This window comes from Macrotis lagotis, chromosome 3, assembly GCF_037893015.1.
Source record: "Macrotis lagotis isolate mMagLag1 chromosome 3, bilby.v1.9.chrom.fasta, whole genome shotgun sequence".
NCBI classification, from domain to species: domain Eukaryota; kingdom Metazoa; phylum Chordata; class Mammalia; order Peramelemorphia; family Peramelidae; genus Macrotis; species Macrotis lagotis.
In genome coordinates, this window is record NC_133660.1 from 304,649,326 (window position 1) to 304,662,772 (window position 13,447).

The 13,447-nt window shown below is 32.7% G+C and overlaps 1 non-coding gene across 1 annotated transcript; it reads left to right on the plus strand.

Moving 5' to 3' along the window:
* Positions 1 to 11,424: 11,424 nt before the first annotated feature.
* LOC141519783 (U6 spliceosomal RNA) lies at positions 11,425 to 11,531 on the plus strand. The gene has a single exon (XR_012477424.1). It is a non-coding gene; the product is annotated as a U6 spliceosomal RNA (small nuclear RNA).
* Positions 11,532 to 13,447: the final 1,916 nt, after the last annotated feature.

The following is a 13,447-nucleotide window of genomic DNA, read 5'->3' on the forward strand; positions in this document are numbered from 1 at the left end:
GATTGGATTAAAAACAATAATCCTACAATATGTTGTTTTCAAGAAACGCATCTGAAGCAGAGATACACATAGAGTAAAGGTAAAAGGCTGGAGTAAGAGATATTATGTTTCAGTGGATTTTAAAAAATAAGGGGTAACTATCCTGATCTGAGAAAAAAGCAAAGCAAAAATAGAACTCATTAAAAGGGGAGAAGGAAGTAAACTACATCTTCTTAAAAGCTGTCATAGGTAAGAAAGTTATATCATTATTAAACACATATGTGCCCAGTTGTAGAGATCCAAATCCTTAGAGGAGAAGCTGAACGAATTTTAAGAAAACATAGACAGCAAAACTATAATGGTGCAGGAACTATTCTCTCACCTCTTCTCTCTCAGAACTAGATAAAACAAAATAAACAAGAATGACTTTAAGAAGGTGAATAAAATCTTAGGAAACTTAGAAATGGCACACCTCTATAGAATATGGAAGGGGGATAGAAAAGAATATGTCCTTTTCTCTGCAGTACATGGCATCTCTACCAAAACTGACCTTATACAAGTTCATAAAAACATAATCAAATACAAAAAAGGCAGAAATAATAATTGCACAGTTTTCAGATCATGATGCAATATAAATTACTTGTAATAAAGGTCATGGAATGATAAACAAAATATTAATTGAAAACTAAACTTATTTTTAAAGAATGTACAAATCAAGCAACAAATCATAGAAATAACCAATCATTTCATCCAAGAAAGGTGATAACAATGAGATATTTACAAGATACAGCAGTTTTTAAGGGAAATTTTATTTCTATAAATCCTTAAATGAATTAGATAGTGGAAGAGGAGATCAATGAATTGGGTATGAATGAAAAAACCTAGAAAAAGAACAAATTAATGATCCCCAACTAAATACCAAATTAGAAATTCTGAAAATCAAAGGAGAGATTAATAAAATTGAAAGAAAGAAAACCATTAATCTCAAAAAATAAAACAGAGTTTATTTTATGGAAAAAAGCTAAACCTTTGGCTAATCTGTTTAAAAATTGAAAGAATACCAAATTTCCTGTATCAAAAAAAGAAAAAGGCAAACTCACCATGAATGAGAAAGAAATTAAAGAGATAATTCATAGCTAATTTGCCCAACTGTTAGACAATAAATTAGATAACCTGAATGAAATGGTTGGATAGTTACCAAAAAAAAAAAAAAAAAAAAAAACTACCCAGATTAAGAGAAGAGGAAATAAAAGGCTTAAAAAACCCCATTCCAGAAAAAAAAATTGAAGAAACCATCAATAAATTCCCTAAGAAAAAGTCTCCAAGTCCAAATGGATTTACAAATGAATTCTACCAAATATTTAAGAAACAATTCCACTAAAACAAAAAGTATTTTTAAAACAGCAGGAGTTCTGTCAAATTCCTTTTATGACACAAATATTGTGCTCACATCTAAACCAAAATAGACAAAGAAAAATTATAGACAAATCTCGCTAATAAATATTGATGGAAAAATGTTAAATAAAAATCTAGCAAAGAAATATCAAGAAGTTATTACTAGGATGTTACATCATGATCAATTAGTATTTATACCAGGAATGATTAATGGTTCAGTATTAGGAAAATATACAACATAATTGAACACAAGAATACCAAAACTAACAAAAATAACATCATTTTCTCAATGGAGGCTGAAAAAGACTTTGACAAAATGCAGCATCCATTCCTATTAATAACATCAGAGAGTATTGGGATAAATGTAGTTTTCCTTAAAACTAAATACACACACACACACACACACACACACACACACACACACAGAGACTATATATATATATATATATATATATATATATATATATATATATATATGCATAAACAATATTAGATAAAATGGGAATAAACTAGGAGCATTTCCAATAAGATTAGGGGTAACACAAAGATACAAAGATGTTCATTGTCACCATTACTATTCAATATTGTATTAGGAATGTTAACTTTAGCAATTAGAGAAGGAAAAAAATTAAAGGAATTAAAATTTACAGTGAGGAAGCAAAACTTTCACTCTTTGCAGAAGATCTGATGGTATACTTAGGAACCCTAGGAAATCATCTCAAAATCTATTTGAAACAATTACCAAATTCAACAAAGAAGTAGGAAATAAAATAAACCCACATTTATCATCAGCATTTCTATATATGAATAATAAAACCCAAGGGCAAGAGATAGAAAGACAAATTCCATTTAAAATAATGCAGATAACATAAAATCCTTGGGAATCTACCTCCCAAGACAAACTCAAAAACTGTATGAACACAATTATGAAATACTTTTCACACAGATAAAATCAGTTCTAAATAATTGGAAAATTGCCAATTAATAATGGTTATGTCTAGCTAATATAATAAAAATGATAATCCAACTGATATTAAATTACTTATACAGTGTCATTCCTATCTAACTATCAAATGACTACTTTACTGACCTAGAATGAATAGTAACAAAGTTCAACCAGAGCAATAAAAGGTCAAGACATCAAGGGAAATGATGAAAAAATACTTAAAGGAAGATGGCCTTCATCTACCAGATTTAAAACTACACTATAAAGCAGCAAGCAACAAAATTGTCTGTTACTAGTTATGAAATAGAGTAAGGGTCCACTGGATTACCACAGAGTCAAAAGAAATTAATAACTAACTATAGCAATCTACTGTCCAACAAACCCAAAGACATTGGTTTCTGCATTAAGAGATCATTATTTGATAAAAATTGTTTCAAAAAAGTGGAAAAACCAAGAAAAAATTAAGACCCACATCTCACACCGAATGCCAAAATAAGGCAAAATGATTACAGGATTTAGTCATAAAGGATGATACCATAGAACAATTAAGAGATCAAGAAATTCTCTATCAAATCTACAGAGAGGGAAGAAATGACCAAGCAAGGAACAGAGTTCAATATGCTTTGCAAAATGGGTGATCTTGACTACATTAAATTAAAAAGGTTTTGCAATAATAAAAAACAATGCTGTGAGGATCAGAAAGAAAATAGAAAGCTGGGAAACAATTGTCACAGACAGACCTTCTGATACAGGTCTCATTTCTAAAATATATAGAGAATTGAATCAAATTTATAAGGTTACAAGTCATTTCTCAATTGACAAATGTCCAAAGGATATGAACAAGCAGTTTTCAAATGAAGAAGTTTAAACAATTTATAATCACATGAATAAATATTCCAAATCATTATGGATGAGAGAAATGCAAATTAAAACAATTATGAGGTACTACTTCACACATATCAGATTGGCTAAGAAGAAAAAAAAGGGGAAAGGATCAATTTTGGAGTAGTTGTGGGAGGAGTGGGACATTTATGCAGTGTTAATGGAGTTGTGATCTGATCTGATCATTCTGGAGAGCAAGATGGAGAACAAGAAAACTGATCATAAAGTTTGACCCAGCAATACTAATAATTGACCTACAGTCAAAATAAAATATAAAAATGTTCTAAAATATTCATGGCATCTCTTTTTGTAGTGGCAAAGAATTTGGAATTGAGGAATTGCTGAACACAGTATGGTGTTGTTAATGTTAAGGAGTCCTTTTGGTCTATTAGAAACCATGAATATTCAGACTCTGGAGAAGCATGGAAAGAATTCCAGGAACTGATGCTGAGTGAAGGGAACAGAACCAAAAGAGCATTGTATGCATTATTAACAACATTGTGAGTTGATCAGTTTTGATGGATGTAGCTCCTCTCAACAGTTCAGAGAGCTTGGGCAACCCTTGGAGACTTGTTTTTGGCAATGCTATTCATGTCCAGATGAAGGAAACCAGACCCAAACCAAAACAAGGAAAAAACCCTCCAGAATCTGAATGAACACTGTTCATTTTTTAAAAATTTCTCTTATGTTTTTCATTCGTCTCCCATGGTTCACTTTCTTTTCCCTTCATTTAATTCCTCATACAGAATATGACTATCATGGAAATACATTAAATACAAATATGTGATGTTCATTAGTCTGTTTGCCAGTCACGGATGGGGTGGGGGTGGGAAGAGAGTATAGAAGGAAATTATGTAATTATAAATATGCTTGTGTTTGGATTTTGAAAAACTTTCATTACACATAATTGGAAAAATAAAACAAAATAGCTATTAGAAAAAAGAAATAATATTATATTGTTTGATTTTAATTGTTACATCACCAACAAATGCATTTTAAAATTAATATTTTCAAAGTCTGAAGTTTTGTCCCTAATACCAAGAAATAATGATATTTAAATGTTTATTGGTAACTGTTCTTAGCTGGTCAAGGTTTGTGATTTGCTTTTACTTAAAGAGAGTGCTAAAGAACAAGGTAGATGAAATTTTTTTTAAAAGTCAAATTTGTAAAGAAAAGGAATTAATCCTGGGTTATACCACCAGTTCACATAAAATAATCATCATTTATCACCTATTACTACCACCATACTTATGTTCTTCTTAAGTGTCCAATATCCAGTCTTGGAACCATCACATGCAGAGTTTATGTAACACTCATCTTCTGCTCCCTGAGAACACAGAACCTAATGTAAAGTAAATGTTATGTAAAACATAGAGCCAAATTCTTTTCATGGTTTCACAAATAAAAAGAGAATGATGCCAAGAGACAAACTACTAAATAAAATTCACCAAATAAAATGTATATTTTTAGCTCTCCTTTTGGACTTCCTAGAAGATATGGTTTGTTGTTTAATCATCAGAAATGTGACTTCCCATCCACCCTCTGCAATCCACCCCCTAGAACTGAAAAACCAAGAAAAACAATACTAATTGCATTTTGTATGCACATACTTGTAAAATGCATTCACATAAACAGAAACACACAGATTCCAAGAGAGGTTTTAAGCTTGACAAAGAAAGGATCCACCCCTTAAACTGGAATAAAGAAGGAGAAAATGAGGGGAGGGGTATGAATGACATCAGATAAGGAAGTGGGAAGAAGAAACAATTCTGCATGAATAACCTCACTTTTTTTAATCAGTCAAGATATTTGACTGATGGGGGAGGAGAATTTGATTGTTTGAGACATCTGAAAAGATGCAGAAATATTCCTTGATGATAGTGAATGATAGAGTAAAGGGAACCAAGAAACAAAATGTTTGCCTCTTCTCTTTGAAGTTTACTGTCCAGTTTGCAGAACAAAAAATTGTAATGAACTCAGACATCATAGCATCCAGATTTCTTCAAGCACTTTTAATGTGTACATGATAAGGAGCAAAGAAGCTTATGATTGGAGTAATCTATAACAGAGTTTAGAAAAAAAGTAACTGGAGATAAAATAAAAGACAAGGGGTTTAAGAAAAGAAGAAAATATTGAGTTCACTTTCTTTTATGAGAAAAATCATATAGGGATTTTCATATGTATATTATATATGTATATATGCACACATATGGGCAAAATCAGTCAAGATCATTTTCAAGAAAATCACTAGCATGATTGGGTCTTGCTAAGAAGCTTTGATGATCACAGAAAAGATAGGACTGACTGAAAGACCAAATATCTGTTTTCCTTTCTAAAAAAAGTTACAATGAGATATAAATATTAAAGGCATTTATATTTATTTATTTATTTATATTAATTCTATTCATACTAATTAGCTAATGCCCATTGAGGGAATAATCCTACCATCTGGAAAAGAGGAAGAAATAAAGGAGAGCAACCCCTACAAATAGTGTCTATTGACAAGAGACTGCTCATAAACATTAAAAGAACTTTAAGTTATAGAGTACGTCAAAGATAATTATTTGAAAGACATCACTATGCCTTGTCACCAAATGTTCTATAGATACTAGTGTGAATGGAAAAGAAATTTTGTCTAGAAAAGTTGGGAGTGTATATTCCATCCCTTAGGGATTGTAGTCATTCACTGGATAAGGGAAATTCTGGAAATAACATACAATATGGGATACATCAGAAAATTCTCAGTCCATTTAAAATTTGTGAGAAGAAAATTTATGTAGGCATAATAGGGAAAAGATAGCAAAAAAGCACCACTGATTCCTTGAAGACGATGCCATATAAAGAGGGAAAGAAAGGGGACAGCAGCTATCATCACCTAGTTATTTTCCCTTCTAGATAATCAGGAATCTATGCCAATAGACGTTTTTTCATGCAAGTCTTAATCAACTGACTCAATGTCATCTGAATTAAAAGTCAATTATCTTTTAGGTAAAGGTTGCATGAGATTGAATGGGGAATTGGTATATTGTTCTTTAACACATCGCACCTATTGGTGCAAGTTGTCGGGCAAGATTATGATGCAAGAATATTGTGCAAGAAATGACAAGAAGTATGGCTTTAAAAATTGGTTCCAAATGAAGTAAGTAGAAACAGATCAAACTGTCCATAACAATTGCAATGTTGTGGCTTTGATCTGCTATAAAGGATTGCTTTGATTAATATAATGGATTGCAACATTTCCAAAGAGATATGATGAAAAATGATATTCAACAGCAAGAAGAAAACTGATTAACACTGAGTGCAGATTGGTGAGTTTTGTTTTCTTTTGTTTTGTTTTTTACTTTAAAATTTTTTATTCTTTTTTGCTTTTTGTACAACATGGCTAATGTGGAAATAAGTTTTGCATGACTCCATATATAAAACGAGAAAGTTATTTCTTGCCTTACCAATGGGTGAGAAATGAGATTGATGGTAGAAAAAGTATTTGGAACAGAAAATAATAATTAAAATATTACTTCATTTTTCCTTCCTAATGTTAGTGGGAGGTAAGTACTAAAATTATTCACATTTTACACATGGAAAAACTGAAGGAGACAGTGATTAAGGCACTTGACTACTATGGTCACAGCACTAAATATATGGAAGTAGAATCTGAGCTCTGTTTTTCCTGATACTAGCTCCAGAATTCTATCCATTGTTTCACTTAGGTACCAAACCAGGAAAGAGATTATATTCTCAATATGTCTAGAAGGGTGACATCATGTTAATGTTTTGTGCTCAGATCTGGAAACGTCATTTTAAAAACAATATTCACATTTCTTTGTTTTGGTCTATACTTAATGTATAACTTCTGATTCAAGAGTTGCCAGACTTATATTCTGTCTACAACCTGCCTTGCCTTGCACACAAGAGTTGTATTAGCAGGTTGTGTTCTAAATAAGCTTTACATTTTTCATAAAATTTTAACCACTGTAGGATCATGGAATTGCACTTGGAAAGAACATTAGTTATTCTAATCACAAACAATGATTTTACAAAAGAGTGAACTGATTTTCAGATATGCTAAATGACTTATTCATCTTGGGATGAAGCAATAATATTTGCATGTGTAAATGAGTTCCCTTACCTTTCCTCTAATCTTTACTTTGTATCAGGCTTACCCATTTTATTCTTTTTTTTATAGAATCTTAAATCACTGACTGGTTTTAGAAATTGAAGAATCTTGGGTCCTTTTTGTTTTTGTTTTTAGGTTTTTGCAAGGCAATGGGGTTAAGTGGTTTGCCCAAGTCCACACAGGTAGGTAATTATTAAGTATCTGAGGCCGAATTTGAACTCAGGTACTCTGGACTCCAGGGCTGGTGCTCTATCCACTCTGCCAACTAGCCACCCTGAATCTTGGGACCTTTTTGCTATTGCAGAGTTTCTGCGATTTATACTAGGTATTCATCTAAGGAAAGGTTTCTTGAAAAGTCAATTTTCAGAGAATCTAGTCTTGTATTTTTTTCCTTCATTCAGTCATTCCCATACTTGGAGCAAAGCTTATTGTCTATAAATGGCAAGGTTATTGAATCCTTTCTAAAGTTTAATCTGCAACGAAAGGCATTTTTTTATTAAATTGACTTAATGGACAAAGTAAGGGAAATATTATCCACAGCCCCATGATATTGATATCATAATTGGCTGAAATATTAAAAATTTCTCAAATATTAAATTAAATTATTGAAATATATTCTTTTGTCTGTGTAATTTGTGTTTGTTTGAATTAAATGGAATTTGTAGGCATTATCTATATTATTAAATTTGAGAGTTTTCAGTTTTGTAGCTAATATACTCAGTGGGCTTTTTTTTGTTTTTGTTTTTTTGCAAGGTTTAAGTGACTTAAGAGTTATTGGAAAGGATACAAAATAGAGAGAGTCATAATAGGAAGACCCAATTATGTCCACTGGACAAGGGTAAAAACAAGAGGTGCCCAGTCCACTAGTTGATGTGTCCTTATGAGGCAATGACAGAACCTCATTAATTTCCCACTTCTCATTGATTCTGCACTAGAGATTTTGAGTAATCAATAGTTTAGGAAGGTTCAACTACTTAGAACAATTAAACTTTCTTTTAGACAGGTCCAAGATACCCAAGGCAAACAATGTCCTTTTCTGTGGATGACATGATAATTACAGCCCTGGGGGAAATGTGCCCCAACATAGATATCACAATAAAAGCAAACCCGGCCATCCCCTATGTAGGTATGCCATCGTACAAAATATTTTTCTGATCAAAGACAGACTACTGCTGTTCTACTTTCAGCTCTATTGAGACAGACCAAGCTGGTGAGTGATTCTGCATTAGTATCAGTGATAGGGATTGGAAGAACTAGAGAAAATCTTTCATTTAATGATTATATGCCTAGAATCTAACCCAAGGTCTTACTGAATGCTAAAGGAATGAGTCAATCAATCAAAAAACAAAGTAGACATATAGCTATGTACCAGTCCCTGCCCTAAGTGAGGGGAACTAAAGAAGAGCAAAAAAAAAAACAAAACAGTAAAACAAAGAAATCTCTTCTCTCAAAAAATGAAATCAGCAACAGGTAGACATTTCTGTAAAAGTAGGGTATGAATAGATGGGTAGATAGGTATATAAATAGATTAGAGAGAGAAAGAGAGAGACAGAGAGAGACAGAGAGACAGAGAGACAGAGAGAGAGAGAGAGAGAGAGAGAGAGAGAGAGAGAGAGAGAGAGAGAGAGAGAGTTGCACTTAACAACAGAGAGAAAAGACATTTAGATAATAGTTAACTGGGAAACACTTCTTTAAGAAGGTATAACTGTGGCTAACATTTGAAGGATGCTAAGGAAGCCAGGAGGTGTTAAAGATGGAGTTTTAAAAGTGTGACAAAGTGGTTAAAGGAAAAGAAAATGTCTCCAGTTCCCTATGAAGTGGACCTAGAAATAACATCCTTCCCAATGGCAATGAAAAGGAATGAGGTCTCACCTGCCATTGGCAATTGACCTTGTCCAGGCTCCACTCTCCCTGTTCTAGGCTTAGCTTAGATGGGTCAAGGGAGTGAGTCAGGGTGAAAGCAATTAGCAAGAGATTCTGATTCTGAGATTTTTTTTTTGTCCAAATAGCATCCCTAGTCATACACTGCCTAGTATAATGATGTTGGGAATAGAATGATCTTAGTCTGAGGAATAGGATTTCTGCTATCTATGCAAAACTCTGTTAATACTTAATACTTGTTCAGGGATTGAAAATCCTTACAGATTGTGGAAAGGAGTATGAAAATAAATATCCCTGCTTCTGTTCTCATGTTCTCCCCCATTCTTTTCCATCACCTTATCTTAATGTTATCCACACTGTCCTCAGTACTCTGAAAAAATGTGAGCAAAAAAAAACAGACAGAGTTTTTATGGGGAAAATTAAAGTAATCTAGATAGAAATTATCAATTCCCTACCCTGTTCAGTAATGCAGTCTGCCATTTCAGATTACAATGATATTCCAATTAAGAGTTCAATGCCTATAGGCTCTGCATCTTCTTCTGTTTCCTAAATATCACCATCCCTCAGGACTTTTCCCCTATTCCAGGATACTCCTATTTCTAGTTGAGTTTAATAACATCCATGCACATGATTTACTTGTTTTCTACTTTGAAAAAAACGTTCTCTATATGAGGGTAGAAATAGTCTCACTACACATATAACAATGGCTATCCAAAAAGCATGGTGTTAAACTGGAAAGAATAATTACTTTGGAATTAGAGGAATAGGGTTCAGATTCTGAGTCCACTATTTACTATCTATGTTACTTTTGGCAAATCCCATTTCTCCTTTAGTATTCACTTTCATTTTTAAAAAAAAACATTCAAAAATTGCAATTATTTGGACCAATTAAGTTGAAAGGATCATTCCTACTCTAGATGCAATGTCTTGTTCTCTCCATTGAGCTAGGAAAGATTCTGCTGTTCTGTCCTTGGCTAACAAATAGAAGGGAACTCATCAATCCAGATTATTTACCAAATTCTTTCATGGATGAGGGACAACAGAAGTGCTTTAATTTTTCATAATGAGGAAGTAGAAGAGCTGGCCAGGTAGAAAAAAATTGGCTGCAGGGGTGAAAGTTAAGAGACCTAGTTAGGAAATTAGTGTATATATGGTTATTTTTTAAGAATTGTTATATGTTTAAATGAGTATTAAAATTAATTTCTAACAAACACTTGAATTTTTATAACATCCTGTGAAGTTAGAAGCAGATGCTCCATTTATATGCTAGGGTCTTGTCTTAGAGGATAAAACTGTTCAATTTGTATTCACGAAAAAAAAAACTGAGCCTAAAAGAAATGAAGGAAAGAATATAGTACAACAATCAACCAAGGACAATGCTGACAGTCTTCTAATAGGGAAGCTTGAAAAGGAGAAGAGTTGTGAAAAGAAAGCTAATATATAGAGTTCTTAAAAGGATACATTTAAAACATCTATGGGACATTCATTTTGAGATATGTGGTCATCCATTATATGTGTAAGAAAGGAGGTCAGAAGAGAGCATAGGTCTGGATAAATCAATTTTAGAATTAGTATAGAGATAATTCTTAAATTCATAGAAAGCCAGCCATTTCAGGAAGTGAAACAGAAAGAGAGAAAAAAGAAATGGTGACCAGAAAGGGAACCTGGAAGGTTTATACTACAAAACAAGATAATTTATGAGATAGAGTAATATCCAGAAAAGGAGACTGGGAAGGAACAGTCATAGAAGCAGTAGTGGAACCTAGACTACTGGCCTAAACATCTAAAGAGTTAAAAGCATCAAGTAGACAGTTATCAAAGTCCCAAAAGCTGCAGGTAAATCCAAAAGTTCATTTGAGTGAATAATTAAGAGGTCATTAGTAGATTTGGAGAGAGAAGTTTTGATTGAATAACAAACACAAAACTCAGATTGTAGAGACTGTAAAAAGTAAGAAGAAACTAAGTGAAGGCACCTTTGTAGTCAGTTTTCTCGATATTTAAACCACAAAAATAGGGAAGAGATATATTAAGAAAATTAGCAAAGTTGGGAGGAATAAGTGAGTTTCTGAGAATGGGAAGAAGCATAGGCTAATTTGTCACAAGTAGAGAAAAACCAGTAGACTAGGAGTGCTTGAAAATAATTGAAAGTAAATTTTGGTAAGGGAGAAATGTTTTTGGAAAAGATAGATTGCAATTTCATCACTTTTTCATATAAAGAAACTGACAAGTGCTTGCTTCGGCAGCACATATACTAAAATTGGAACAATACAGAGAAGATTAGCATGGCCCCTGAGCAAGGATGACATGCAAATTCATGAAGCTTTCCATATTTTTTCCAAGGACTATTCCCTTTAATTTAGAAAAAAACCAGATATCTTATTATCTGATCTTGTCACCTCTTAGACTTTTCTCTTTAAGGATATGATTTCTCTCTCATCACACCCAATTTGGATCAAGGTACAACATGGAAACAAAGTAATGATTGACAGAGTGCTTTCTGTGGGGGTGGGAAGCAAAATAGGGGGAAATTGTAAAACTCAAATAATATCTTTAATAAAAATTAATTAAAAAAAGAAAGGATGAAGGAAATAGAAATGGATCTTCCACTGTTAAAAAAAAAAGAAACTGACAAGAAAAAGGGCCACTTGATTCTGGAAAACAGGATTGAAAAGGGAGTTGGTTGCAGAAGAAAATTTAGTAACATGAGAGATATGGGGAAAAGGGGAAAATAAATAGCTCTAATTTATTTTTTGTGACATTATATATGGTTTCACTTGAGAAGAATGGGCATTGGAGTATCTATGGGACATTTGAGGAGAAATGAAAATATTTGAAAAATGAGCAATGCTCAGTAGATGGTAGACCCGCTGGTCTACTTGGGACATATAAAATATTTGCTTTGCCCAGACAAGGAATATCTACAATATGGAATTTGAATTTATATTAACTTACATATTTTTATTTACTCGGTCTTCATAATTATGTTGTTTTTTCCCTTACTTCATTGAGAGAAACATGAGTAGCAAAAAAGACAGATGATGGGAGTAATTGATGGCTGTGTCTTTAAAGGGCAAGATAGTGTAATAAGATAAGAGAATAAGGGATTTTATAGATGAGGACAGTATAGTGTTGAATAGTATCATCAAAGAGGAGATGGGGAAATAAAGTGAATGTGAATGTGAATGAAAACAATGAACTCATTAAGAAAAGTAAAAGTTCGGAGTTAAGTAGAAACCAGCTCCCAGAATTTTAATTGTGTGATTGATATGGATGAACTGAAATATAAAGCAGCAGTAATAACTGAGAAAGGATGAAAGAGGGAGAGCTGAAAAGAAACAAGGTGAATCCCAAAGTTTTTCAAGTCCTCATCCTAACCATTGAATCAATGAAGATGAATGAAAATCCCGAGTGCTGGAAAGTAGACCAGGTAGGTGGGGACTGTTTCCAAGAGAGAACCAGGTCTCAAGGGGTCAACCAATTCATGCCAGCAGTGGGAAAGGAAAAACCTTGAGCTGAAAGCAACTTTATAATATATAGAGTAAGAATTCTAGAAAACACAGAAGTGGGTAAGTAGCTGTGAAATGTCATATTAATATTCTGATGGTGGAAGGAGAAAGATGGTGAGAGTGCTGGATTAAAGGGAATAGAAACGGAAAACAGAGTTTGAAAGGACACATCAAAAGCTTCTGAATTACTGAGATGTGGTAGAATTGATGAGATGATACTGTGTCCTTAGCATCACAGTTTTTTTTTTCAGAAAGATCTTTATTTTCAGCATAACTTTTCAGAATCAATTTTACTTCTTCTACAAGATTTCTCAGCTTATTACTTATCCAAAAGATGTTTACTCATAAATCCTACCAGATCATCCTGTATTATCCTAGTGATAACTTTTTGTAATGTCTTTGCTAAAATTTTATTTAAAATGTTTGCATCAGTGATTACTAGGGAAATTGGACTGTAATTTTCTTTCTCTATTTTGGCTCCTTAAGTGTCATAAAAGGAATCTGGTAGAATTCCTGCTCTTATTTTTAAGTAATTTATATAAGAATTGGAATTAAGTGTTCCTTAAATGTTTGGTAGAATTCAATTGAAAAACTAGATGACCCTGGAAATTTTTTTCCTTAGGAAGTTTTTGGATGGCTTTATCAATTTATTTCTATAAAATGGGATTAATTAATTTATTTCCTCTTGCATTAACATGTGTATCTTATAATTTTGTATATATTTGTCCATTTCACTTGATTATC